We start from the raw sequence: 26,725 nt of genomic DNA on the forward strand, positions 1-26,725 counted from the left end.
TAAACGAATTAATTACTTCCCCTAAACTTTTCCATCTAGCTTAAATAATGAAGCATTATACTTTCATATGCGTGAAGGAAATATCTCCACATTCTGAATTAAAGAGAACACAAATTTCGTCCGAGCTTTCCAGATCGTGCTCGAGATGAACAGAAAAAAAAAGAAGTGTTACCTTACCTTCAAGTGTCTTCTGTTCCATCAGCGTCCAATGGGGTAAGTTGCAGTTTTTTGCTGATTATTGCCTTTCCTTAAGAGCCTGCTGACGTGATGTTTGTCCCTCGTGTACAACACCCACGAGTGCATACAGCTTCCTTAGAACATCTGATAGTCTGAGCTTGGTCCTTCGGTTGCTCAGCGACAGACAAGGGCGATTGACAATGCTGCCGTATTTCCTAGCACTATGGGCTCCCACGGAGGGAGCAAAGGTAAGAGAAATAATTGATTTTGTGGCTTGCACTGTGGCTGGAAGAAACAGTCATTCAGCAAATCTCATTTGCCGTTTTGACACCGGCCGAGAAAGAGGGCGACTTTCAGGCGGAGAGGGTGGCTCGAAGGCGGTAACCCCGACATGGCCCGCCATCTCCCGGAGGGTGCAGTAACTTAACCCCAGCAACGGCCGGCGCCGCGAGTCGCGATGTCTTCCGCACGAAAAATGCATCGCTTTCTGCAGAAGGCCGTTATTGTGCCTGTCTGCCTGCTAACTCGACGGCCAACAGCGCGTTTCTAAGGAAGCAAGTACATTCACGGCACCATGCTCTTCGCCGAATGCGACAACGTCAAGAGTTCTCGTTCCACTACGATAGCGCGACGCATTACAAATATTCGCCTGTGGCCGAGGAGAAGCATACTTACCTGGCGTAGAGGATACCGTGATCATGAAGGCGGTTCCTCCGGGGTGAGGCTTGTCCATTGCACTTCGGTCGAGCTGACCCCCGCGATTACTCCAAATGCGAGTAACTCGGGCGCATAATTTTTGGTAGTCGGGACTGCGTTCGCGCTGTCCCGGTGCTAATCTCCGTTACAATCAAAGCCTCTCCTCGTGTTGGACGATAAGTACTGACTGTGAGTAATTTACCAGCTTCTCATAACCGATGATGCCTCCACTAGAAGCGACAAAACACACTAGGAAACGGCGTCGAAAGCCAGAGCCAGCGCACTGCTCTTCAACCGCGTGGCACGCGCGCTCGTAATAGCAGCGGCAGCCGCGAGATGGCTCAGGCCATCCAACTTGGCTACGATTTCCGTATTAACGGTCGAACGGCCCCTTTTAGCATTCTCTGTCCATAAACGGATTGCGCGCCAAACGTTATTCGGCGGCGCGACATTCCCTGCAAGCACAGTGACTGCTGTGGCGCGGGCGGGCGTACAGGGGCCATCGGCCAGCCGAACGCTTTGGCGCCGGTGGCATGGTACATGAGGGGCCGGAAGCAAGCGTCTAGCGTAGCGTCTCGGGACTTGCAGACTTGCGGCACTTGAGGAGCTTGTGGGGATGTGAATCGAAGGAAATAACATGACGAGCTGCACCGAAAACGAGAAACATAGATTCTAGCCAACAGCGCCCTGTGCTCCCAGGCGAGGCGGCCACCCATCCAAGCCCAACGTCGGTGATCGGACGAGAACCGGCGTATTTGCACCCCTTTCTTACCCCGCTGCCGTTGGCGAGTGACTGCTGCAACGTGTGCTGGCAAGTCAGCTTCGGATCCTCACTTAACTTCCACACACAGTGAATATCTTCCTGGCCACGACAGTTTCCCGCCGCAGTTGACGTCTACCTGCTCCAAGGAATGGCCTTTCGTCGCAGTGGTTGTGTTTCATCTGACAACTTTGCAGGCAACCTAAAATAACGCTTGGAAATGAGCAATTAAAGCACGAGGAGGACTGACTGAAAACGGCCGCATGAAATTATTAAGCTCGGTTTCGATTGCAACAGTTCCAATGAAATACTCACGTACACTAATTGCAGAGGTAGGTAGGAATAAATAAATAAATTCGTTGTTGAATCACTACATTCGGAAAAAAAAAAATGTACACTGTATTGTTTAATATCATTTCTTTACACTTCAGAACTGTTACTACTTCAAAAACAAGCAATTTAATTTATCCTTACTTACTCCATGTCCAAGCAAAGAGGCAGAGAGGGGTGAATGTAATGCCTGCAGCAGTTTCAAATGTTTGCACATATAAAACTACTCATAGCGTCACCATAGTCATAAGATATTAATCATTTATGAAATGCCGCAAAATTAATCTGCAGCAAGCTGTGTTGCCATCAGATGGCAATGGCATTGTTTTGACAGTGCTACCTAGTAGTGGTGCAGCCTAAACGAATTAATTACTTCCCCTAAACTTTTCCATCTAGCTTAAATAATGAAGCATTATACTTTCATATGCGTGAAGGAAATATCTCCACATTCTGAATTAAAGAGAACACAAATTTCGTCCGAGCTTTCCAGATCGTGCTCGAGATGAACAGAAAAAAAAAGAAGTGTTACCTTACCTTCAAGTGTCTTCTGTTCCATCAGCGTCCAATGGGGTAAGTTGCAGTTTTTTGCTGATTATTGCCTTTCCTTAAGAGCCTGCTGACGTGATGTTTGTCCCTCGTGTACAACACCCACGAGTGCATACAGCTTCCTTAGAACATCTGATAGTCTGAGCTTGGTCCTTCGGTTGCTCAGCGACAGACAAGGGCGATTGACAATGCTGCCGTATTTCCTAGCACTATGGGCTCCCACGGAGGGAGCAAAGGTAAGAGAAATAATTGATTTTGTGGCTTGCACTGTGGCTGGAAGAAACAGTCATTCAGCAAATCTCATTTGCCGTTTTGACACCGGCCGAGAAAGAGGGCGACTTTCAGGCGGAGAGGGTGGCTCGAAGGCGGTAACCCCGACATGGCCCGCCATCTCCCGGAGGGTGCAGTAACTTAACCCCAGCAACGGCCGGCGCCGCGAGTCGCGATGTCTTCCGCACGAAAAATGCATCGCTTTCTGCAGAAGGCCGTTATTGTGCCTGTCTGCCTGCTAACTCGACGGCCAACAGCGCGTTTCTAAGGAAGCAAGTACATTCACGGCACCATGCTCTTCGCCGAATGCGACAACGTCAAGAGTTCTCGTTCCACTACGATAGCGCGACGCATTACAAATATTCGCCTGTGGCCGAGGAGAAGCATACTTACCTGGCGTAGAGGATACCGTGATCATGAAGGCGGTTCCTCCGGGGTGAGGCTTGTCCATTGCACTTCGGTCGAGCTGACCCCCGCGATTACTCCAAATGCGAGTAACTCGGGCGCATAATTTTTGGTAGTCGGGACTGCGTTCGCGCTGTCCCGGTGCTAATCTCCGTTACAATCAAAGCCTCTCCTCGTGTTGGACGATAAGTACTGACTGTGAGTAATTTACCAGCTTCTCATAACCGATGATGCCTCCACTAGAAGCGACAAAACACACTAGGAAACGGCGTCGAAAGCCAGAGCCAGCGCACTGCTCTTCAACCGCGTGGCACGCGCGCTCGTAATAGCAGCGGCAGCCGCGAGATGGCTCAGGCCATCCAACTTGGCTACGATTTCCGTATTAACGGTCGAACGGCCCCTTTTAGCATTCTCTGTCCATAAACGGATTGCGCGCCAAACGTTATTCGGCGGCGCGACATTCCCTGCAAGCACAGTGACTGCTGTGGCGCGAGCGGGCGTACAGGGGCCATCGGCCAGCCGAACGCTTTGGCGCCGGTGGCATGGTACATGAGGGGCCGGAAGCAAGCGTCTAGCGTAGCGTCTCGGGACTTGCAGACTTGCGGCACTTGAGGAGCTTGTGGGGATGTGAATCGAAGGAAATAACATGACGAGCTGCACCGAAAACGAGAAACATAGATTCTAGCCAACAGCGCCCTGTGCTCCCAGGCGAGGCGGCCACCCATCCAAGCCCAACGTCGGTGATCGGACGAGAACCGGCGTATTTGCACCCCTTTCTTACCCCGCTGCCGTTGGCGAGTGACTGCTGCAACGTGTGCTGGCAAGTCAGCTTCGGATCCTCACTTAACTTCCACACACAGTGAATATCTTCCTGGCCACGACAGTTTCCCGCCGCAGTTGACGTCTACCTGCTCCAAGGAATGGCCTTTCGTCGCAGTGGTTGTGTTTCATCTGACAACTTTGCAGGCAACCTAAAATAACGCTTGGAAATGAGCAATTAAAGCACGAGGAGGACTGACTGAAAACGGCCGCATGAAATTATTAAGCTCGGTTTCGATTGCAACAGTTCCAATGAAATACTCACGTACACTAATTGCAGAGGTAGGTAGGAATAAATAAATAAATTCGTTGTTGAATCACTACATTCGGAAAAAAAAAAATGTACACTGTATTGTTTAATATCATTTCTTTACACTTCAGAACTGTTACTACTTCAAAAACAAGCAATTTAATTTATCCTTACTTACTCCATGTCCAAGCAAAGAGGCAGAGAGGGGTGAATGTAATGCCTGCAGCAGTTTCAAATGTTTGCACATATAAAACTACTCATAGCGTCACCATAGTCATAAGATATTAATCATTTATGAAATGCCGCAAAATTAATCTGCAGCAAGCTGTGTTGCCATCAGATGGCAATGGCATTGTTTTGACAGTGCTACCTAGTAGTGGTGCAGCCTAAACGAATTAATTACTTCCCCTAAACTTTTCCATCTAGCTTAAATAATGAAGCATTATACTTTCATATGCGTGAAGGAAATATCTCCACATTCTGAATTAAAGAGAACACAAATTTCGTCCGAGCTTTCCAGATCGTGCTCGAGATGAACAGAAAAAAAAAGAAGTGTTACCTTACCTTCAAGTGTCTTCTGTTCCATCAGCGTCCAATGGGGTAAGTTGCAGTTTTTTGCTGATTATTGCCTTTCCTTAAGAGCCTGCTGACGTGATGTTTGTCCCTCGTGTACAACACCCACGAGTGCATACAGCTTCCTTAGAACATCTGATAGTCTGAGCTTGGTCCTTCGGTTGCTCAGCGACAGACAAGGGCGATTGACAATGCTGCCGTATTTCCTAGCACTATGGGCTCCCACGGAGGGAGCAAAGGTAAGAGAAATAATTGATTTTGTGGCTTGCACTGTGGCTGGAAGAAACAGTCATTCAGCAAATCTCATTTGCCGTTTTGACACCGGCCGAGAAAGAGGGCGACTTTCAGGCGGAGAGGGTGGCTCGAAGGCGGTAACCCCGACATGGCCCGCCATCTCCCGGAGGGTGCAGTAACTTAACCCCAGCAACGGCCGGCGCCGCGAGTCGCGATGTCTTCCGCACGAAAAATGCATCGCTTTCTGCAGAAGGCCGTTATTGTGCCTGTCTGCCTGCTAACTCGACGGCCAACAGCGCGTTTCTAAGGAAGCAAGTACATTCACGGCACCATGCTCTTCGCCGAATGCGACAACGTCAAGAGTTCTCGTTCCACTACGATAGCGCGACGCATTACAAATATTCGCCTGTGGCCGAGGAGAAGCATACTTACCTGGCGTAGAGGATACCGTGATCATGAAGGCGGTTCCTCCGGGGTGAGGCTTGTCCATTGCACTTCGGTCGAGCTGACCCCCGCGATTACTCCAAATGCGAGTAACTCGGGCGCATAATTTTTGGTAGTCGGGACTGCGTTCGCGCTGTCCCGGTGCTAATCTCCGTTACAATCAAAGCCTCTCCTCGTGTTGGACGATAAGTACTGACTGTGAGTAATTTACCAGCTTCTCATAACCGATGATGCCTCCACTAGAAGCGACAAAACACACTAGGAAACGGCGTCGAAAGCCAGAGCCAGCGCACTGCTCTTCAACCGCGTGGCACGCGCGCTCGTAATAGCAGCGGCAGCCGCGAGATGGCTCAGGCCATCCAACTTGGCTACGATTTCCGTATTAACGGTCGAACGGCCCCTTTTAGCATTCTCTGTCCATAAACGGATTGCGCGCCAAACGTTATTCGGCGGCGCGACATTCCCTGCAAGCACAGTGACTGCTGTGGCGCGGGCGGGCGTACAGGGGCCATCGGCCAGCCGAACGCTTTGGCGCCGGTGGCATGGTACATGAGGGGCCGGAAGCAAGCGTCTAGCGTAGCGTCTCGGGACTTGCAGACTTGCGGCACTTGAGGAGCTTGTGGGGATGTGAATCGAAGGAAATAACATGACGAGCTGCACCGAAAACGAGAAACATAGATTCTAGCCAACAGCGCCCTGTGCTCCCAGGCGAGGCGGCCACCCATCCAAGCCCAACGTCGGTGATCGGACGAGAACCGGCGTATTTGCACCCCTTTCTTACCCCGCTGCCGTTGGCGAGTGACTGCTGCAACGTGTGCTGGCAAGTCAGCTTCGGATCCTCACTTAACTTCCACACACAGTGAATATCTTCCTGGCCACGACAGTTTCCCGCCGCAGTTGACGTCTACCTGCTCCAAGGAATGGCCTTTCGTCGCAGTGGTTGTGTTTCATCTGACAACTTTGCAGGCAACCTAAAATAACGCTTGGAAATGAGCAATTAAAGCACGAGGAGGACTGACTGAAAACGGCCGCATGAAATTATTAAGCTCGGTTTCGATTGCAACAGTTCCAATGAAATACTCACGTACACTAATTGCAGAGGTAGGTAGGAATAAATAAATAAATTCGTTGTTGAATCACTACATTCGGAAAAAAAAAAATGTACACTGTATTGTTTAATATCATTTCTTTACACTTCAGAACTGTTACTACTTCAAAAACAAGCAATTTAATTTATCCTTACTTACTCCATGTCCAAGCAAAGAGGCAGAGAGGGGTGAATGTAATGCCTGCAGCAGTTTCAAATGTTTGCACATATAAAACTACTCATAGCGTCACCATAGTCATAAGATATTAATCATTTATAAAATGCCGCAAAATTAATCTGCAGCAAGCTGTGTTGCCATCAGATGGCAATGGCATTGTTTTGACAGTGCTACCTAGTAGTGGTGCAGCCTAAACGAATTAATTACTTCCCCTAAACTTTTCCATCTAGCTTAAATAATGAAGCATTATACTTTCATATGCGTGAAGGAAATATCTCCACATTCTGAATTAAAGAGAACACAAATTTCGTCCGAGCTTTCCAGATCGTGCTCGAGATGAACAGAAAAAAAAAGAAGTGTTACCTTACCTTCAAGTGTCTTCTGTTCCATCAGCGTCCAATGGGGTAAGTTGCAGTTTTTTGCTGATTATTGCCTTTCCTTAAGAGCCTGCTGACGTGATGTTTGTCCCTCGTGTACAACACCCACGAGTGCATACAGCTTCCTTAGAACATCTGATAGTCTGAGCTTGGTCCTTCGGTTGCTCAGCGACAGACAAGGGCGATTGACAATGCTGCCGTATTTCCTAGCACTATGGGCTCCCACGGAGGGAGCAAAGGTAAGAGAAATAATTGATTTTGTGGCTTGCACTGTGGCTGGAAGAAACAGTCATTCAGCAAATCTCATTTGCCGTTTTGACACCGGCCGAGAAAGAGGGCGACTTTCAGGCGGAGAGGGTGGCTCGAAGGCGGTAACCCCGACATGGCCCGCCATCTCCCGGAGGGTGCAGTAACTTAACCCCAGCAACGGCCGGCGCCGCGAGTCGCGATGTCTTCCGCACGAAAAATGCATCGCTTTCTGCAGAAGGCCGTTATTGTGCCTGTCTGCCTGCTAACTCGACGGCCAACAGCGCGTTTCTAAGGAAGCAAGTACATTCACGGCACCATGCTCTTCGCCGAATGCGACAACGTCAAGAGTTCTCGTTCCACTACGATAGCGCGACGCATTACAAATATTCGCCTGTGGCCGAGGAGAAGCATACTTACCTGGCGTAGAGGATACCGTGATCATGAAGGCGGTTCCTCCGGGGTGAGGCTTGTCCATTGCACTTCGGTCGAGCTGACCCCCGCGATTACTCCAAATGCGAGTAACTCGGGCGCATAATTTTTGGTAGTCGGGACTGCGTTCGCGCTGTCCCGGTGCTAATCTCCGTTACAATCAAAGCCTCTCCTCGTGTTGGACGATAAGTACTGACTGTGAGTAATTTACCAGCTTCTCATAACCGATGATGCCTCCACTAGAAGCGACAAAACACACTAGGAAACGGCGTCGAAAGCCAGAGCCAGCGCACTGCTCTTCAACCGCGTGGCACGCGCGCTCGTAATAGCAGCGGCAGCCGCGAGATGGCTCAGGCCATCCAACTTGGCTACGATTTCCGTATTAACGGTCGAACGGCCCCTTTTAGCATTCTCTGTCCATAAACGGATTGCGCGCCAAACGTTATTCGGCGGCGCGACATTCCCTGCAAGCACAGTGACTGCTGTGGCGCGAGCGGGCGTACAGGGGCCATCGGCCAGCCGAACGCTTTGGCGCCGGTGGCATGGTACATGAGGGGCCGGAAGCAAGCGTCTAGCGTAGCGTCTCGGGACTTGCAGACTTGCGGCACTTGAGGAGCTTGTGGGGATGTGAATCGAAGGAAATAACATGACGAGCTGCACCGAAAACGAGAAACATAGATTCTAGCCAACAGCGCCCTGTGCTCCCAGGCGAGGCGGCCACCCATCCAAGCCCAACGTCGGTGATCGGACGAGAACCGGCGTATTTGCACCCCTTTCTTACCCCGCTGCCGTTGGCGAGTGACTGCTGCAACGTGTGCTGGCAAGTCAGCTTCGGATCCTCACTTAACTTCCACACACAGTGAATATCTTCCTGGCCACGACAGTTTCCCGCCGCAGTTGACGTCTACCTGCTCCAAGGAATGGCCTTTCGTCGCAGTGGTTGTGTTTCATCTGACAACTTTGCAGGCAACCTAAAATAACGCTTGGAAATGAGCAATTAAAGCACGAGGAGGACTGACTGAAAACGGCCGCATGAAATTATTAAGCTCGGTTTCGATTGCAACAGTTCCAATGAAATACTCACGTACACTAATTGCAGAGGTAGGTAGGAATAAATAAATAAATTCGTTGTTGAATCACTACATTCGGAAAAAAAAAAATGTACACTGTATTGTTTAATATCATTTCTTTACACTTCAGAACTGTTACTACTTCAAAAACAAGCAATTTAATTTATCCTTACTTACTCCATGTCCAAGCAAAGAGGCAGAGAGGGGTGAATGTAATGCCTGCAGCAGTTTCAAATGTTTGCACATATAAAACTACTCATAGCGTCACCATAGTCATAAGATATTAATCATTTATGAAATGCCGCAAAATTAATCTGCAGCAAGCTGTGTTGCCATCAGATGGCAATGGCATTGTTTTGACAGTGCTACCTAGTAGTGGTGCAGCCTAAACGAATTAATTACTTCCCCTAAACTTTTCCATCTAGCTTAAATAATGAAGCATTATACTTTCATATGCGTGAAGGAAATATCTCCACATTCTGAATTAAAGAGAACACAAATTTCGTCCGAGCTTTCCAGATCGTGCTCGAGATGAACAGAAAAAAAAAGAAGTGTTACCTTACCTTCAAGTGTCTTCTGTTCCATCAGCGTCCAATGGGGTAAGTTGCAGTTTTTTGCTGATTATTGCCTTTCCTTAAGAGCCTGCTGACGTGATGTTTGTCCCTCGTGTACAACACCCACGAGTGCATACAGCTTCCTTAGAACATCTGATAGTCTGAGCTTGGTCCTTCGGTTGCTCAGCGACAGACAAGGGCGATTGACAATGCTGCCGTATTTCCTAGCACTATGGGCTCCCACGGAGGGAGCAAAGGTAAGAGAAATAATTGATTTTGTGGCTTGCACTGTGGCTGGAAGAAACAGTCATTCAGCAAATCTCATTTGCCGTTTTGACACCGGCCGAGAAAGAGGGCGACTTTCAGGCGGAGAGGGTGGCTCGAAGGCGGTAACCCCGACATGGCCCGCCATCTCCCGGAGGGTGCAGTAACTTAACCCCAGCAACGGCCGGCGCCGCGAGTCGCGATGTCTTCCGCACGAAAAATGCATCGCTTTCTGCAGAAGGCCGTTATTGTGCCTGTCTGCCTGCTAACTCGACGGCCAACAGCGCGTTTCTAAGGAAGCAAGTACATTCACGGCACCATGCTCTTCGCCGAATGCGACAACGTCAAGAGTTCTCGTTCCACTACGATAGCGCGACGCATTACAAATATTCGCCTGTGGCCGAGGAGAAGCATACTTACCTGGCGTAGAGGATACCGTGATCATGAAGGCGGTTCCTCCGGGGTGAGGCTTGTCCATTGCACTTCGGTCGAGCTGACCCCCGCGATTACTCCAAATGCGAGTAACTCGGGCGCATAATTTTTGGTAGTCGGGACTGCGTTCGCGCTGTCCCGGTGCTAATCTCCGTTACAATCAAAGCCTCTCCTCGTGTTGGACGATAAGTACTGACTGTGAGTAATTTACCAGCTTCTCATAACCGATGATGCCTCCACTAGAAGCGACAAAACACACTAGGAAACGGCGTCGAAAGCCAGAGCCAGCGCACTGCTCTTCAACCGCGTGGCACGCGCGCTCGTAATAGCAGCGGCAGCCGCGAGATGGCTCAGGCCATCCAACTTGGCTACGATTTCCGTATTAACGGTCGAACGGCCCCTTTTAGCATTCTCTGTCCATAAACGGATTGCGCGCCAAACGTTATTCGGCGGCGCGACATTCCCTGCAAGCACAGTGACTGCTGTGGCGCGGGCGGGCGTACAGGGGCCATCGGCCAGCCGAACGCTTTGGCGCCGGTGGCATGGTACATGAGGGGCCGGAAGCAAGCGTCTAGCGTAGCGTCTCGGGACTTGCAGACTTGCGGCACTTGAGGAGCTTGTGGGGATGTGAATCGAAGGAAATAACATGACGAGCTGCACCGAAAACGAGAAACATAGATTCTAGCCAACAGCGCCCTGTGCTCCCAGGCGAGGCGGCCACCCATCCAAGCCCAACGTCGGTGATCGGACGAGAACCGGCGTATTTGCACCCCTTTCTTACCCCGCTGCCGTTGGCGAGTGACTGCTGCAACGTGTGCTGGCAAGTCAGCTTCGGATCCTCACTTAACTTCCACACACAGTGAATATCTTCCTGGCCACGACAGTTTCCCGCCGCAGTTGACGTCTACCTGCTCCAAGGAATGGCCTTTCGTCGCAGTGGTTGTGTTTCATCTGACAACTTTGCAGGCAACCTAAAATAACGCTTGGAAATGAGCAATTAAAGCACGAGGAGGACTGACTGAAAACGGCCGCATGAAATTATTAAGCTCGGTTTCGATTGCAACAGTTCCAATGAAATACTCACGTACACTAATTGCAGAGGTAGGTAGGAATAAATAAATAAATTCGTTGTTGAATCACTACATTCGGAAAAAAAAAATGTACACTGTATTGTTTAATATCATTTCTTTACACTTCAGAACTGTTACTACTTCAAAAACAAGCAATTTAATTTATCCTTACTTACTCCATGTCCAAGCAAAGAGGCAGAGAGGGGTGAATGTAATGCCTGCAGCAGTTTCAAATGTTTGCACATATAAAACTACTCATAGCGTCACCATAGTCATAAGATATTAATCATTTATGAAATGCCGCAAAATTAATCTGCAGCAAGCTGTGTTGCCATCAGATGGCAATGGCATTGTTTTGACAGTGCTACCTAGTAGTGGTGCAGCCTAAACGAATTAATTACTTCCCCTAAACTTTTCCATCTAGCTTAAATAATGAAGCATTATACTTTCATATGCGTGAAGGAAATATCTCCACATTCTGAATTAAAGAGAACACAAATTTCGTCCGAGCTTTCCAGATCGTGCTCGAGATGAACAGAAAAAAAAAGAAGTGTTACCTTACCTTCAAGTGTCTTCTGTTCCATCAGCGTCCAATGGGGTAAGTTGCAGTTTTTTGCTGATTATTGCCTTTCCTTAAGAGCCTGCTGACGTGATGTTTGTCCCTCGTGTACAACACCCACGAGTGCATACAGCTTCCTTAGAACATCTGATAGTCTGAGCTTGGTCCTTCGGTTGCTCAGCGACAGACAAGGGCGATTGACAATGCTGCCGTATTTCCTAGCACTATGGGCTCCCACGGAGGGAGCAAAGGTAAGAGAAATAATTGATTTTGTGGCTTGCACTGTGGCTGGAAGAAACAGTCATTCAGCAAATCTCATTTGCCGTTTTGACACCGGCCGAGAAAGAGGGCGACTTTCAGGCGGAGAGGGTGGCTCGAAGGCGGTAACCCCGACATGGCCCGCCATCTCCCGGAGGGTGCAGTAACTTAACCCCAGCAACGGCCGGCGCCGCGAGTCGCGATGTCTTCCGCACGAAAAATGCATCGCTTTCTGCAGAAGGCCGTTATTGTGCCTGTCTGCCTGCTAACTCGACGGCCAACAGCGCGTTTCTAAGGAAGCAAGTACATTCACGGCACCATGCTCTTCGCCGAATGCGACAACGTCAAGAGTTCTCGTTCCACTACGATAGCGCGACGCATTACAAATATTCGCCTGTGGCCGAGGAGAAGCATACTTACCTGGCGTAGAGGATACCGTGATCATGAAGGCGGTTCCTCCGGGGTGAGGCTTGTCCATTGCACTTCGGTCGAGCTGACCCCCGCGATTACTCCAAATGCGAGTAACTCGGGCGCATAATTTTTGGTAGTCGGGACTGCGTTCGCGCTGTCCCGGTGCTAATCTCCGTTACAATCAAAGCCTCTCCTCGTGTTGGACGATAAGTACTGACTGTGAGTAATTTACCAGCTTCTCATAACCGATGATGCCTCCACTAGAAGCGACAAAACACACTAGGAAACGGCGTCGAAAGCCAGAGCCAGCGCACTGCTCTTCAACCGCGTGGCACGCGCGCTCGTAATAGCAGCGGCAGCCGCGAGATGGCTCAGGCCATCCAACTTGGCTACGATTTCCGTATTAACGGTCGAACGGCCCCTTTTAGCATTCTCTGTCCATAAACGGATTGCGCGCCAAACGTTATTCGGCGGCGCGACATTCCCTGCAAGCACAGTGACTGCTGTGGCGCGAGCGGGCGTACAGGGGCCATCGGCCAGCCGAACGCTTTGGCGCCGGTGGCATGGTACATGAGGGGCCGGAAGCAAGCGTCTAGCGTAGCGTCTCGGGACTTGCAGACTTGCGGCACTTGAGGAGCTTGTGGGGATGTGAATCGAAGGAAATAACATGACGAGCTGCACCGAAAACGAGAAACATAGATTCTAGCCAACAGCGCCCTGTGCTCCCAGGCGAGGCGGCCACCCATCCAAGCCCAACGTCGGTGATCGGACGAGAACCGGCGTATTTGCACCCCTTTCTTACCCCGCTGCCGTTGGCGAGTGACTGCTGCAACGTGTGCTGGCAAGTCAGCTTCGGATCCTCACTTAACTTCCACACACAGTGAATATCTTCCTGGCCACGACAGTTTCCCGCCGCAGTTGACGTCTACCTGCTCCAAGGAATGGCCTTTCGTCGCAGTGGTTGTGTTTCATCTGACAACTTTGCAGGCAACCTAAAATAACGCTTGGAAATGAGCAATTAAAGCACGAGGAGGACTGACTGAAAACGGCCGCATGAAATTATTAAGCTCGGTTTCGATTGCAACAGTTCCAATGAAATACTCACGTACACTAATTGCAGAGGTAGGTAGGAATAAATAAATAAATTCGTTGTTGAATCACTACATTCGGAAAAAAAAAAATGTACACTGTATTGTTTAATATCATTTCTTTACACTTCAGAACTGTTACTACTTCAAAAACAAGCAATTTAATTTATCCTTACTTACTCCATGTCCAAGCAAAGAGGCAGAGAGGGGTGAATGTAATGCCTGCAGCAGTTTCAAATGTTTGCACATATAAAACTACTCATAGCGTCACCATAGTCATAAGATATTAATCATTTATGAAATGCCGCAAAATTAATCTGCAGCAAGCTGTGTTGCCATCAGATGGCAATGGCATTGTTTTGACAGTGCTACCTAGTAGTGGTGCAGCCTAAACGAATTAATTACTTCCCCTAAACTTTTCCATCTAGCTTAAATAATGAAGCATTATACTTTCATATGCGTGAAGGAAATATCTCCACATTCTGAATTAAAGAGAACACAAATTTCGTCCGAGCTTTCCAGATCGTGCTCGAGATGAACAGAAAAAAAAAGAAGTGTTACCTTACCTTCAAGTGTCTTCTGTTCCATCAGCGTCCAATGGGGTAAGTTGCAGTTTTTTGCTGATTATTGCCTTTCCTTAAGAGCCTGCTGACGTGATGTTTGTCCCTCGTGTACAACACCCACGAGTGCATACAGCTTCCTTAGAACATCTGATAGTCTGAGCTTGGTCCTTCGGTTGCTCAGCGACAGACAAGGGCGATTGACAATGCTGCCGTATTTCCTAGCACTATGGGCTCCCACGGAGGGAGCAAAGGTAAGAGAAATAATTGATTTTGTGGCTTGCACTGTGGCTGGAAGAAACAGTCATTCAGCAAATCTCATTTGCCGTTTTGACACCGGCCGAGAAAGAGGGCGACTTTCAGGCGGAGAGGGTGGCTCGAAGGCGGTAACCCCGACATGGCCCGCCATCTCCCGGAGGGTGCAGTAACTTAACCCCAGCAACGGCCGGCGCCGCGAGTCGCGATGTCTTCCGCACGAAAAATGCATCGCTTTCTGCAGAAGGCCGTTATTGTGCCTGTCTGCCTGCTAACTCGACGGCCAACAGCGCGTTTCTAAGGAAGCAAGTACATTCACGGCACCATGCTCTTCGCCGAATGCGACAACGTCAAGAGTTCTCGTTCCACTACGATAGCGCGACGCATTACAAATATTCGCCTGTGGCCGAGGAGAAGCATACTTACCTGGCGTAGAGGATACCGTGATCATGAAGGCGGTTCCTCCGGGGTGAGGCTTGTCCATTGCACTTCGGTCGAGCTGACCCCCGCGATTACTCCAAATGCGAGTAACTCGGGCGCATAATTTTTGGTAGTCGGGACTGCGTTCGCGCTGTCCCGGTGCTAATCTCCGTTACAATCAAAGCCTCTCCTCGTGTTGGACGATAAGTACTGACTGTGAGTAATTTACCAGCTTCTCATAACCGATGATGCCTCCACTAGAAGCGACAAAACACACTAGGAAACGGCGTCGAAAGCCAGAGCCAGCGCACTGCTCTTCAACCGCGTGGCACGCGCGCTCGTAATAGCAGCGGCAGCCGCGAGATGGCTCAGGCCATCCAACTTGGCTACGATTTCCGTATTAACGGTCGAACGGCCCCTTTTAGCATTCTCTGTCCATAAACGGATTGCGCGCCAAACGTTATTCGGCGGCGCGACATTCCCTGCAAGCACAGTGACTGCTGTGGCGCGAGCGGGCGTACAGGGGCCATCGGCCAGCCGAACGCTTTGGCGCCGGTGGCATGGTACATGAGGGGCCGGAAGCAAGCGTCTAGCGTAGCGTCTCGGGACTTGCAGACTTGCGGCACTTGAGGAGCTTGTGGGGATGTGAATCGAAGGAAATAACATGACGAGCTGCACCGAAAACGAGAAACATAGATTCTAGCCAACAGCGCCCTGTGCTCCCAGGCGAGGCGGCCACCCATCCAAGCCCAACGTCGGTGATCGGACGAGAACCGGCGTATTTGCACCCCTTTCTTACCCCGCTGCCGTTGGCGAGTGACTGCTGCAACGTGTGCTGGCAAGTCAGCTTCGGATCCTCACTTAACTTCCACACACAGTGAATATCTTCCTGGCCACGACAGTTTCCCGCCGCAGTTGACGTCTACCTGCTCCAAGGAATGGCCTTTCGTCGCAGTGGTTGTGTTTCATCTGACAACTTTGCAGGCAACCTAAAATAACGCTTGGAAATGAGCAATTAAAGCACGAGGAGGACTGACTGAAAACGGCCGCATGAAATTATTAAGCTCGGTTTCGATTGCAACAGTTCCAATGAAATACTCACGTACACTAATTGCAGAGGTAGGTAGGAATAAATAAATAAATTCGTTGTTGAATCACTACATTCGGAAAAAAAAAATGTACACTGTATTGTTTAATATCATTTCTTTACACTTCAGAACTGTTACTACTTCAAAAACAAGCAATTTAATTTATCCTTACTTACTCCATGTCCAAGCAAAGAGGCAGAGAGGGGTGAATGTAATGCCTGCAGCAGTTTCAAATGTTTGCACATATAAAACTACTCATAGCGTCACCATAGTCATAAGATATTAATCATTTATGAAATGCCGCAAAATTAATCTGCAGCAAGCTGTGTTGCCATCAGATGGCAATGGCATTGTTTTGACAGTGCTACCTAGTAGTGGTGCAGCCTAAACGAATTAATTACTTCCCCTAAACTTTTCCATCTAGCTTAAATAATGAAGCATTATACTTTCATATGCGTGAAGGAAATATCTCCACATTCTGAATTAAAGAGAACACAAATTTCGTCCGAGCTTTCCAGATCGTGCTCGAGATGAACAGAAAAAAAAAGAAGTGTTACCTTACCTTCAAGTGTCTTCTGTTCCATCAGCGTCCAATGGGGTAAGTTGCAGTTTTTTGCTGATTATTGCCTTTCCTTAAGAGCCTGCTGACGTGATGTTTGTCCCTCGTGTACAACACCCACGAGTGCATACAGCTTCCTTAGAACATCTGATAGTCTGAGCTTGGTCCTTCGGTTGCTCAGCGACAGACAAGGGCGATTGACAATGCTGCCGTATTTCCTAGCACTATGGGCTCCCACGGAGGGAGCAAAGGTAAGAGAAATAATTGATTTTGTGGCTTGCACTGTGGCTGGAAGAAACAGTCATTCAGCAAATCTCATTTGCCGTTTTGACACCGGCCGAGAAAGAGGGCGACTTTCAGGCGGAGAGGGTGGCTCGAAGGCGGTAACCCCGACATGGCCCGCCATCTCCCGGAGGGTGCAGTAACTTAACCCCAGCAACGGCCGGCGCCGCGAGTCGCGATGTCTTCCGCACGAAAAATGCATCGCTTTCTGCAGAAGGCCGTTATTGTGCCTGTCTGCCTGCTAACTCGACGGCCAACAGCGCGTTTCTAAGGAAGCAAGTACATTCACGGCACCATGCTCTTCGCCGAATGCGACAACGTCAAGAGTTCTCGTTCCACTACGATAGCGCGACGCATTACAAATATTCGCCTGTGGCCGAGGAGAAGCATACTTACCTGGCGTAGAGGATACCGTGATCATGAAGGCGGTTCCTCCGGGGTGAGGCTTGTCCATTGCACTTCGGTCGAGCTGACCCCCGCGATTACTCCAAATGCGAGTAACTCGGGCGCATAATTTTTGGTAGTCGGGACTGCGTTCGCGCTGTCCCGGTGCTAATCTCCGTTACAATCAAAGCCTCTCCTCGTGTTGGACGATAAGTACTGACTGTGAGTAATTTACCAGCTTCTCATAACCGATGATGCCTCCACTAGAAGCGACAAAACACACTAGGAAACGGCGTCGAAAGCCAGAGCCAGCGCACTGCTCTTCAACCGCGTGGCACGCGCGCTCGTAATAGCAGCGGCAGCCGCGAGATGGCTCAGGCCATCCAACTTGGCTACGATTTCCGTATTAACGGTCGAACGGCCCCTTTTAGCATTCTCTGTCCATAAACGGATTGCGCGCCAAACGTTATTCGGCGGCGCGACATTCCCTGCAAGCACAGTGACTGCTGTGGCGCGAGCGGGCGTACAGGGGCCATCGGCCAGCCGAACGCTTTGGCGCCGGTGGCATGGTACATGAGGGGCCGGAAGCAAGCGTCTAGCGTAGCGTCTCGGGACTTGCAGACTTGCGGCACTTGAGGAGCTTGTGGGGATGTGAATCGAAGGAAATAACATGACGAGCTGCACCGAAAACGAGAAACATAGATTCTAGCCAACAGCGCCCTGTGCTCCCAGGCGAGGCGGCCACCCATCCAAGCCCAACGTCGGTGATCGGACGAGAACCGGCGTATTTGCACCCCTTTCTTACCCCGCTGCCGTTGGCGAGTGACTGCTGCAACGTGTGCTGGCAAGTCAGCTTCGGATCCTCACTTAACTTCCACACACAGTGAATATCTTCCTGGCCACGACAGTTTCCCGCCGCAGTTGACGTCTACCTGCTCCAAGGAATGGCCTTTCGTCGCAGTGGTTGTGTTTCATCTGACAACTTTGCAGGCAACCTAAAATAACGCTTGGAAATGAGCAATTAAAGCACGAGGAGGACTGACTGAAAACGGCCGCATGAAATTATTAAGCTCGGTTTCGATTGCAACAGTTCCAATGAAATACTCACGTACACTAATTGCAGAGGTAGGTAGGAATAAATAAATAAATTCGTTGTTGAATCACTACATTCGGAAAAAAAAAAATGTACACTGTATTGTTTAATATCATTTCTTTACACTTCAGAACTGTTACTACTTCAAAAACAAGCAATTTAATTTATCCTTACTTACTCCATGTCCAAGCAAAGAGGCAGAGAGGGGTGAATGTAATGCCTGCAGCAGTTTCAAATGTTTGCACATATAAAACTACTCATAGCGTCACCATAGTCATAAGATATTAATCATTTATGAAATGCCGCAAAATTAATCTGCAGCAAGCTGTGTTGCCATCAGATGGCAATGGCATTGTTTTGACAGTGCTACCTAGTAGTGGTGCAGCCTAAACGAATTAATTACTTCCCCTAAACTTTTCCATCTAGCTTAAATAATGAAGCATTATACTTTCATATGCGTGAAGGAAATATCTCCACATTCTGAATTAAAGAGAACACAAATTTCGTCCGAGCTTTCCAGATCGTGCTCGAGATGAACAGAAAAAAAAAGAAGTGTTACCTTACCTTCAAGTGTCTTCTGTTCCATCAGCGTCCAATGGGGTAAGTTGCAGTTTTTTGCTGATTATTGCCTTTCCTTAAGAGCCTGCTGACGTGATGTTTGTCCCTCGTGTACAACACCCACGAGTGCATACAGCTTCCTTAGAACATCTGATAGTCTGAGCTTGGTCCTTCGGTTGCTCAGCGACAGACAAGGGCGATTGACAATGCTGCCGTATTTCCTAGCACTATGGGCTCCCACGGAGGGAGCAAAGGTAAGAGAAATAATTGATTTTGTGGCTTGCACTGTGGCTGGAAGAAACAGTCATTCAGCAAATCTCATTTGCCGTTTTGACACCGGCCGAGAAAGAGGGCGACTTTCAGGCGGAGAGGGTGGCTCGAAGGCGGTAACCCCGACATGGCCCGCCATCTCCCGGAGGGTGCAGTAACTTAACCCCAGCAACGGCCGGCGCCGCGAGTCGCGATGTCTTCCGCACGAAAAATGCATCGCTTTCTGCAGAAGGCCGTTATTGTGCCTGTCTGCCTGCTAACTCGACGGCCAACAGCGCGTTTCTAAGGAAGCAAGTACATTCACGGCACCATGCTCTTCGCCGAATGCGACAACGTCAAGAGTTCTCGTTCCACTACGATAGCGCGACGCATTACAAATATTCGCCTGTGGCCGAGGAGAAGCATACTTACCTGGCGTAGAGGATACCGTGATCATGAAGGCGGTTCCTCCGGGGTGAGGCTTGTCCATTGCACTTCGGTCGAGCTGACCCCCGCGATTACTCCAAATGCGAGTAACTCGGGCGCATAATTTTTGGTAGTCGGGACTGCGTTCGCGCTGTCCCGGTGCTAATCTCCGTTACAATCAAAGCCTCTCCTCGTGTTGGACGATAAGTACTGACTGTGAGTAATTTACCAGCTTCTCATAACCGATGATGCCTCCACTAGAAGCGACAAAACACACTAGGAAACGGCGTCGAAAGCCAGAGCCAGCGCACTGCTCTTCAACCGCGTGGCACGCGCGCTCGTAATAGCAGCGGCAGCCGCGAGATGGCTCAGGCCATCCAACTTGGCTACGATTTCCGTATTAACGGTCGAACGGCCCCTTTTAGCATTCTCTGTCCATAAACGGATTGCGCGCCAAACGTTATTCGGCGGCGCGACATTCCCTGCAAGCACAGTGACTGCTGTGGCGCGAGCGGGCGTACAGGGGCCATCGGCCAGCCGAACGCTTTGGCGCCGGTGGCATGGTACATGAGGGGCCGGAAGCAAGCGTCTAGCGTAGCGTCTCGGGACTTGCAGACTTGCGGCACTTGAGGAGCTTGTGGGGATGTGAATCGAAGGAAATAACATGACGAGCTGCACCGAAAACGAGAAACATAGATTCTAGCCAACAGCGCCCTGTGCTCCCAGGCGAGGCGGCCACCCATCCAAGCCCAACGTCGGTGATCGGACGAGAACCGGCGTATTTGCACCCCTTTCTTACCCCGCTGCCGTTGGCGAGTGACTGCTGCAACGTGTGCTGGCAAGTCAGCTTCGGATCCTCACTTAACTTCCACACACAGTGAATATCTTCCTGGCCACGACAGTTTCCCGCCGCAGTTGACGTCTACCTGCTCCAAGGAATGGCCTTTCGTCGCAGTGGTTGTGTTTCATCTGACAACTTTGCAGGCAACCTAAAATAACGCTTGGAAATGAGCAATTAAAGCACGAGGAGGACTGACTGAAAACGGCCGCATGAAATTATTAAGCTCGGTTTCGATTGCAACAGTTCCAATGAAATACTCACGTACACTAATTGCAGAGGTAGGTAGGAATAAATAAATAAATTCGTTGTTGAATCACTACATTCGGAAAAAAAAAAATGTACACTGTATTGTTTAATATCATTTCTTTACACTTCAGAACTGTTACTACTTCAAAAACAAGCAATTTAATTTATCCTTACTTACTCCATGTCCAAGCAAAGAGGCAGAGAGGGGTGAATGTAATGCCTGCAGCAGTTTCAAATGTTTGCACATATAAAACTACTCATAGCGTCACCATAGTCATAAGATATTAATCATTTATGAAATGCCGCAAAATTAATCTGCAGCAAGCTGTGTTGCCATCAGATGGCAATGGCATTGTTTTGACAGTGCTACCTAGTAGTGGTGCAGCCTAAACGAATTAATTACTTCCCCTAAACTTTTCCATCTAGCTTAAATAATGAAGCATTATACTTTCATATGCGTGAAGGAAATATCTCCACATTCTGAATTAAAGAGAACACAAATTTCGTCCGAGCTTTCCAGATCGTGCTCGAGATGAACAGAAAAAAAAAGAAGTGTTACCTTACCTTCAAGTGTCTTCTGTTCCATCAGCGTCCAATGGGGTAAGTTGCAGTTTTTTGCTGATTATTGCCTTTCCTTAAGAGCCTGCTGACGTGATGTTTGTCCCTCGTGTACAACACCCACGAGTGCATACAGCTTCCTTAGAACATCTGATAGTCTGAGCTTGGTCCTTCGGTTGCTCAGCGACAGACAAGGGCGATTGACAATGCTGCCGTATTTCCTAGCACTATGGGCTCCCACGGAGGGAGCAAAGGTAAGAGAAATAATTGATTTTGTGGCTTGCACTGTGGCTGGAAGAAACAGTCATTCAGCAAATCTCATTTGCCGTTTTGACACCGGCCGAGAAAGAGGGCGACTTTCAGGCGGAGAGGGTGGCTCGAAGGCGGTAACCCCGACATGGCCCGCCATCTCCCGGAGGGTGCAGTAACTTAACCCCAGCAACGGCCGGCGCCGCGAGTCGCGATGTCTTCCGCACGAAAAATGCATCGCTTTCTGCAGAAGGCCGTTATTGTGCCTGTCTGCCTGCTAACTCGACGGCCAACAGCGCGTTTCTAAGGAAGCAAGTACATTCACGGCACCATGCTCTTCGCCGAATGCGACAACGTCAAGAGTTCTCGTTCCACTACGATAGCGCGACGCATTACAAATATTCGCCTGTGGCCGAGGAGAAGCATACTTACCTGGCGTAGAGGATACCGTGATCATGAAGGCGGTTCCTCCGGGGTGAGGCTTGTCCATTGCACTTCGGTCGAGCTGACCCCCGCGATTACTCCAAATGCGAGTAACTCGGGCGCATAATTTTTGGTAGTCGGGACTGCGTTCGCGCTGTCCCGGTGCTAATCTCCGTTACAATCAAAGCCTCTCCTCGTGTTGGACGATAAGTACTGACTGTGAGTAATTTACCAGCTTCTCATAACCGATGATGCCTCCACTAGAAGCGACAAAACACACTAGGAAACGGCGTCGAAAGCCAGAGCCAGCGCACTGCTCTTCAACCGCGTGGCACGCGCGCTCGTAATAGCAGCGGCAGCCGCGAGATGGCTCAGGCCATCCAACTTGGCTACGATTTCCGTATTAACGGTCGAACGGCCCCTTTTAGCATTCTCTGTCCATAAACGGATTGCGCGCCAAACGTTATTCGGCGGCGCGACATTCCCTGCAAGCACAGTGACTGCTGTGGCGCGGGCGGGCGTACAGGGGCCATCGGCCAGCCGAACGCTTTGGCGCCGGTGGCATGGTACATGAGGGGCCGGAAGCAAGCGTCTAGCGTAGCGTCTCGGGACTTGCAGACTTGCGGCACTTGAGGAGCTTGTGGGGATGTGAATCGAAGGAAATAACATGACGAGCTGCACCGAAAACGAGAAACATAGATTCTAGCCAACAGCGCCCTGTGCTCCCAGGCGAGGCGGCCACCCATCCAAGCCCAACGTCGGTGATCGGACGAGAACCGGCGTATTTGCACCCCTTTCTTACCCCGCTGCCGTTGGCGAGTGACTGCTGCAACGTGTGCTGGCAAGTCAGCTTCGGATCCTCACTTAACTTCCACACACAGTGAATATCTTCCTGGCCACGACAGTTTCCCGCCGCAGTTGACGTCTACCTGCTCCAAGGAATGGCCTTTCGTCGCAGTGGTTGTGTTTCATCTGACAACTTTGCAGGCAACCTAAAATAACGCTTGGAAATGAGCAATTAAAGCACGAGGAGGACTGACTGAAAACGGCCGCATGAAATTATTAAGCTCGGTTTCGATTGCAACAGTTCCAATGAAATACTCACGTACACTAATTGCAGAGGTAGGTAGGAATAAATAAATAAATTCGTTGTTGAATCACTACATTCGGAAAAAAAAAAATGTACACTGTATTGTTTAATATCATTTCTTTACACTTCAGAACTGTTACTACTTCAAAAACAAGCAATTTAATTTATCCTTACTTACTCCATGTCCAAGCAAAGAGGCAGAGAGGGGTGAATGTAATGCCTGCAGCAGTTTCAAATGTTTGCACATATAAAACTACTCATAGCGTCACCATAGTCATAAGATATTAATCATTTATGAAATGCCGCAAAATTAATCTGCAGCAAGCTGTGTTGCCATCAGATGGCAATGGCATTGTTTTGACAGTGCTACCTAGTAGTGGTGCAGCCTAAACGAATTAATTACTTCCCCTAAACTTTTCCATCTAGCTTAAATAATGAAGCATTATACTTTCATATGCGTGAAGGAAATATCTCCACATTCTGAATTAAAGAGAACACAAATTTCGTCCGAGCTTTCCAGATCGTGCTCGAGATGAACAGAAAAAAAAAGAAGTGTTACCTTACCTTCAAGTGTCTTCTGTTCCATCAGCGTCCAATGGGGTAAGTTGCAGTTTTTTGCTGATTATTGCCTTTCCTTAAGAGCCTGCTGACGTGATGTTTGTCCCTCGTGTACAACACCCACGAGTGCATACAGCTTCCTTAGAACATCTGATAGTCTGAGCTTGGTCCTTCGGTTGCTCAGCGACAGACAAGGGCGATTGACAATGCTGCCGTATTTCCTAGCACTATGGGCTCCCACGGAGGGAGCAAAGGTAAGAGAAATAATTGATTTTGTGGCTTGCACTGTGGCTGGAAGAAACAGTCATTCAGCAAATCTCATTTGCCGTTTTGACACCGGCCGAGAAAGAGGGCGACTTTCAGGCGGAGAGGGTGGCTCGAAGGCGGTAACCCCGACATGGCCCGCCATCTCCCGGAGGGTGCAGTAACTTAACCCCAGCAACGGCCGGCGCCGCGAGTCGCGATGTCTTCCGCACGAAAAATGCATCGCTTTCTGCAGAAGGCCGTTATTGTGCCTGTCTGCCTGCTAACTCGACGGCCAACAGCGCGTTTCTAAGGAAGCAAGTACATTCACGGCACCATGCTCTTCGCCGAATGCGACAACGTCAAGAGTTCTCGTTCCACTACGATAGCGCGACGCATTACAAATATTCGCCTGTGGCCGAGGAGAAGCATACTTACCTGGCGTAGAGGATACCGTGATCATGAAGGCGGTTCCTCCGGGGTGAGGCTTGTCCATTGCACTTCGGTCGAGCTGACCCCCGCGATTACTCCAAATGCGAGTAACTCGGGCGCATAATTTTTGGTAGTCGGGACTGCGTTCGCGCTGTCCCGGTGCTAATCTCCGTTACAATCAAAGCCTCTCCTCGTGTTGGACGATAAGTACTGACTGTGAGTAATTTACCAGCTTCTCATAACCGATGATGCCTCCACTAGAAGCGACAAAACACACTAGGAAACGGCGTCGAAAGCCAGAGCCAGCGCACTGCTCTTCAACCGCGTGGCACGCGCGCTCGTAATAGCAGCGGCAGCCGCGAGATGGCTCAGGCCATCCAACTTGGCTACGATTTCCGTATTAACGGTCGAACGGCCCCTTTTAGCATTCTCTGTCCATAAACGGATTGCGCGCCAAACGTTATTCGGCGGCGCGACATTCCCTGCAAGCACAGTGACTGCTGTGGCGCGGGCGGGCGTACAGGGGCCATCGGCCAGCCGAACGCTTTGGCGCCGGTGGCATGGTACATGAGGGGCCGGAAGCAAGCGTCTAGCGTAGCGTCTCGGGACTTGCAGACTTGCGGCACTTGAGGAGCTTGTGGGGATGTGAATCGAAGGAAATAACATGACGAGCTGCACCGAAAACGAGAAACATAGATTCTAGCCAACAGCGCCCTGTGCTCCCAGGCGAGGCGGCCACCCATCCAAGCCCAACGTCGGTGATCGGACGAGAACCGGCGTATTTGCACCCCTTTCTTACCCCGCTGCCGTTGGCGAGTGACTGCTGCAACGTGTGCTGGCAAGTCAGCTTCGGATCCTCACTTAACTTCCACACACAGTGAATATCTTCCTGGCCACGACAGTTTCCCGCCGCAGTTGACGTCTACCTGCTCCAAGGAATGGCCTTTCGTCGCAGTGGTTGTGTTTCATCTGACAACTTTGCAGGCAACCTAAAATAACGCTTGGAAATGAGCAATTAAAGCACGAGGAGGACTGACTGAAAACGGCCGCATGAAATTATTAAGCTCGGTTTCGATTGCAACAGTTCCAATGAAATACTCACGTACACTAATTGCAGAGGTAGGTAGGATAAATAAATAAATTCGTTGTTGAATCACTACATTCGGAAAAAAAAAAAATGTACACTGTATTGTTTAATATCATTTCTTTACACTTCAGAACTGTTACTACTTCAAAAACAAGCAATTTAATTTATCCTTACTTACTCCATGTCCAAGCAAAGAGGCAGAGAGGGGTGAATGTAATGCCTGCAGCAGTTTCAAATGTTTGCACATATAAAACTACTCATAGCGTCACCATAGTCATAAGATATTAATCATTTATGAAATGCCGCAAAATTAATCTGCAGCAAGCTGTGTTGCCATCAGATGGCAATGGCATTGTTTTGACAGTGCTACCTAGTAGTGGTGCAGCCTAAACGAATTAATTACTTCCCCTAAACTTTTCCATCTAGCTTAAATAATGAAGCATTATACTTTCATATGCGTGAAGGAAATATCTCCACATTCTGAATTAAAGAGAACACAAATTTCGTCCGAGCTTTCCAGATCGTGCTCGAGATGAACAGAAAAAAAAAGAAGTGTTACCTTACCTTCAAGTGTCTTCTGTTCCATCAGCGTCCAATGGGGTAAGTTGCAGTTTTTTGCTGATTATTGCCTTTCCTTAAGAGCCTGCTGACGTGATGTTTGTCCCTCGTGTACAACACCCACGAGTGCATACAGCTTCCTTAGAACATCTGATAGTCTGAGCTTGGTCCTTCGGTTGCTCAGCGACAGACAAGGGCGATTGACAATGCTGCCGTATTTCCTAGCACTATGGGCTCCCACGGAGGGAGCAAAGGTAAGAGAAATAATTGATTTTGTGGCTTGCACTGTGGCTGGAAGAAACAGTCATTCAGCAAATCTCATTTGCCGTTTTGACACGCGGCCGAGAAAGAGGGCGACTTTCAGGCGGAGAGGGTGGCTCGAAGGCGGTAACCCCGACATGGCCCGCCATCTCCCGGAGGGTGCAGTAACTTAACCCCAGCAACGGCCGGCGCCGCGAGTCGCGATGTCTTCCGCACGAAAAATGCATCGCTTTCTGCAGAAGGCCGTTATTGTGCCTGTCTGCCTGCTAACTCGACGGCCAACAGCGCGTTTCTAAGGAAGCAAGTACATTCACGGCACCATGCTCTTCGCCGAATGCGACAACGTCAAGAGTTCTCGTTCCACTACGATAGCGCGACGCATTACAAATATTCGCCTGTGGCCGAGGAGAAGCATACTTACCTGGCGTAGAGGATACCGTGATCATGAAGGCGGTTCCTCCGGGGTGAGGCTTGTCCATTGCACTTCGGTCGAGCTGACCCCCGCGATTACTCCAAATGCGAGTAACTCGGGCGCATAATTTTTGGTAGTCGGGACTGCGTTCGCGCTGTCCCGGTGCTAATCTCCGTTACAATCAAAGCCTCTCCTCGTGTTGGACGATAAGTACTGACTGTGAGTAATTTACCAGCTTCTCATAACCGATGATGCCTCCACTAGAAGCGACAAAACACACTAGGAAACGGCGTCGAAAGCCAGAGCCAGCGCACTGCTCTTCAACCGCGTGGCACGCGCGCTCGTAATAGCAGCGGCAGCCGC

At 49.6% G+C, this 26,725-nt stretch overlaps 12 non-coding genes across 12 annotated transcripts; all 12 read left to right on the top strand.

The window, feature by feature from the left end:
* The first annotated feature begins 844 nt into the window (after positions 1-844).
* On the top strand, positions 845-1,006 carry LOC124745788. The gene has a single exon (XR_007011130.1). It is a non-coding gene; the product is annotated as a U1 spliceosomal RNA (small nuclear RNA).
* Positions 1,007-3,164: 2,158 nt separating this feature from the next.
* On the top strand, positions 3,165-3,326 carry LOC124745789. The gene has a single exon (XR_007011131.1). It is a non-coding gene; the product is annotated as a U1 spliceosomal RNA (small nuclear RNA).
* Positions 3,327-5,484: 2,158 nt separating this feature from the next.
* On the top strand, positions 5,485-5,646 carry LOC124745790. The gene has a single exon (XR_007011132.1). It is a non-coding gene; the product is annotated as a U1 spliceosomal RNA (small nuclear RNA).
* A 2,158-nt stretch (positions 5,647-7,804) lies between these two features.
* On the top strand, positions 7,805-7,966 carry LOC124745791. Its single transcript, XR_007011133.1, has one exon. It is a non-coding gene; the product is annotated as a U1 spliceosomal RNA (small nuclear RNA).
* A 2,158-nt stretch (positions 7,967-10,124) lies between these two features.
* On the top strand, positions 10,125-10,286 carry LOC124745792. The gene has a single exon (XR_007011134.1). It is a non-coding gene; the product is annotated as a U1 spliceosomal RNA (small nuclear RNA).
* Positions 10,287-12,443: 2,157 nt separating this feature from the next.
* LOC124745793 lies at positions 12,444-12,605 on the top strand. Its single transcript, XR_007011135.1, has one exon. It is a non-coding gene; the product is annotated as a U1 spliceosomal RNA (small nuclear RNA).
* Positions 12,606-14,763: 2,158 nt separating this feature from the next.
* LOC124745794 lies at positions 14,764-14,925 on the top strand. The gene has a single exon (XR_007011136.1). It is a non-coding gene; the product is annotated as a U1 spliceosomal RNA (small nuclear RNA).
* Positions 14,926-17,082: 2,157 nt separating this feature from the next.
* On the top strand, positions 17,083-17,244 carry LOC124745795. Its single transcript, XR_007011137.1, has one exon. It is a non-coding gene; the product is annotated as a U1 spliceosomal RNA (small nuclear RNA).
* Positions 17,245-19,402: 2,158 nt separating this feature from the next.
* On the top strand, positions 19,403-19,564 carry LOC124745796. The gene has a single exon (XR_007011138.1). It is a non-coding gene; the product is annotated as a U1 spliceosomal RNA (small nuclear RNA).
* Positions 19,565-21,722: 2,158 nt separating this feature from the next.
* Positions 21,723-21,884, top strand: LOC124745800. The gene has a single exon (XR_007011140.1). It is a non-coding gene; the product is annotated as a U1 spliceosomal RNA (small nuclear RNA).
* Positions 21,885-24,042: 2,158 nt separating this feature from the next.
* Positions 24,043-24,204, top strand: LOC124745801. Its single transcript, XR_007011141.1, has one exon. It is a non-coding gene; the product is annotated as a U1 spliceosomal RNA (small nuclear RNA).
* Positions 24,205-26,363: 2,159 nt separating this feature from the next.
* On the top strand, positions 26,364-26,525 carry LOC124745802. Its single transcript, XR_007011142.1, has one exon. It is a non-coding gene; the product is annotated as a U1 spliceosomal RNA (small nuclear RNA).
* Positions 26,526-26,725: the final 200 nt, after the last annotated feature.

Source organism: Schistocerca piceifrons, unplaced genomic scaffold (genome assembly GCF_021461385.2).
Source record: "Schistocerca piceifrons isolate TAMUIC-IGC-003096 unplaced genomic scaffold, iqSchPice1.1 HiC_scaffold_334, whole genome shotgun sequence".
In the NCBI taxonomy this organism is placed as follows: Eukaryota; Metazoa; Arthropoda; class Insecta; order Orthoptera; family Acrididae; genus Schistocerca; species Schistocerca piceifrons.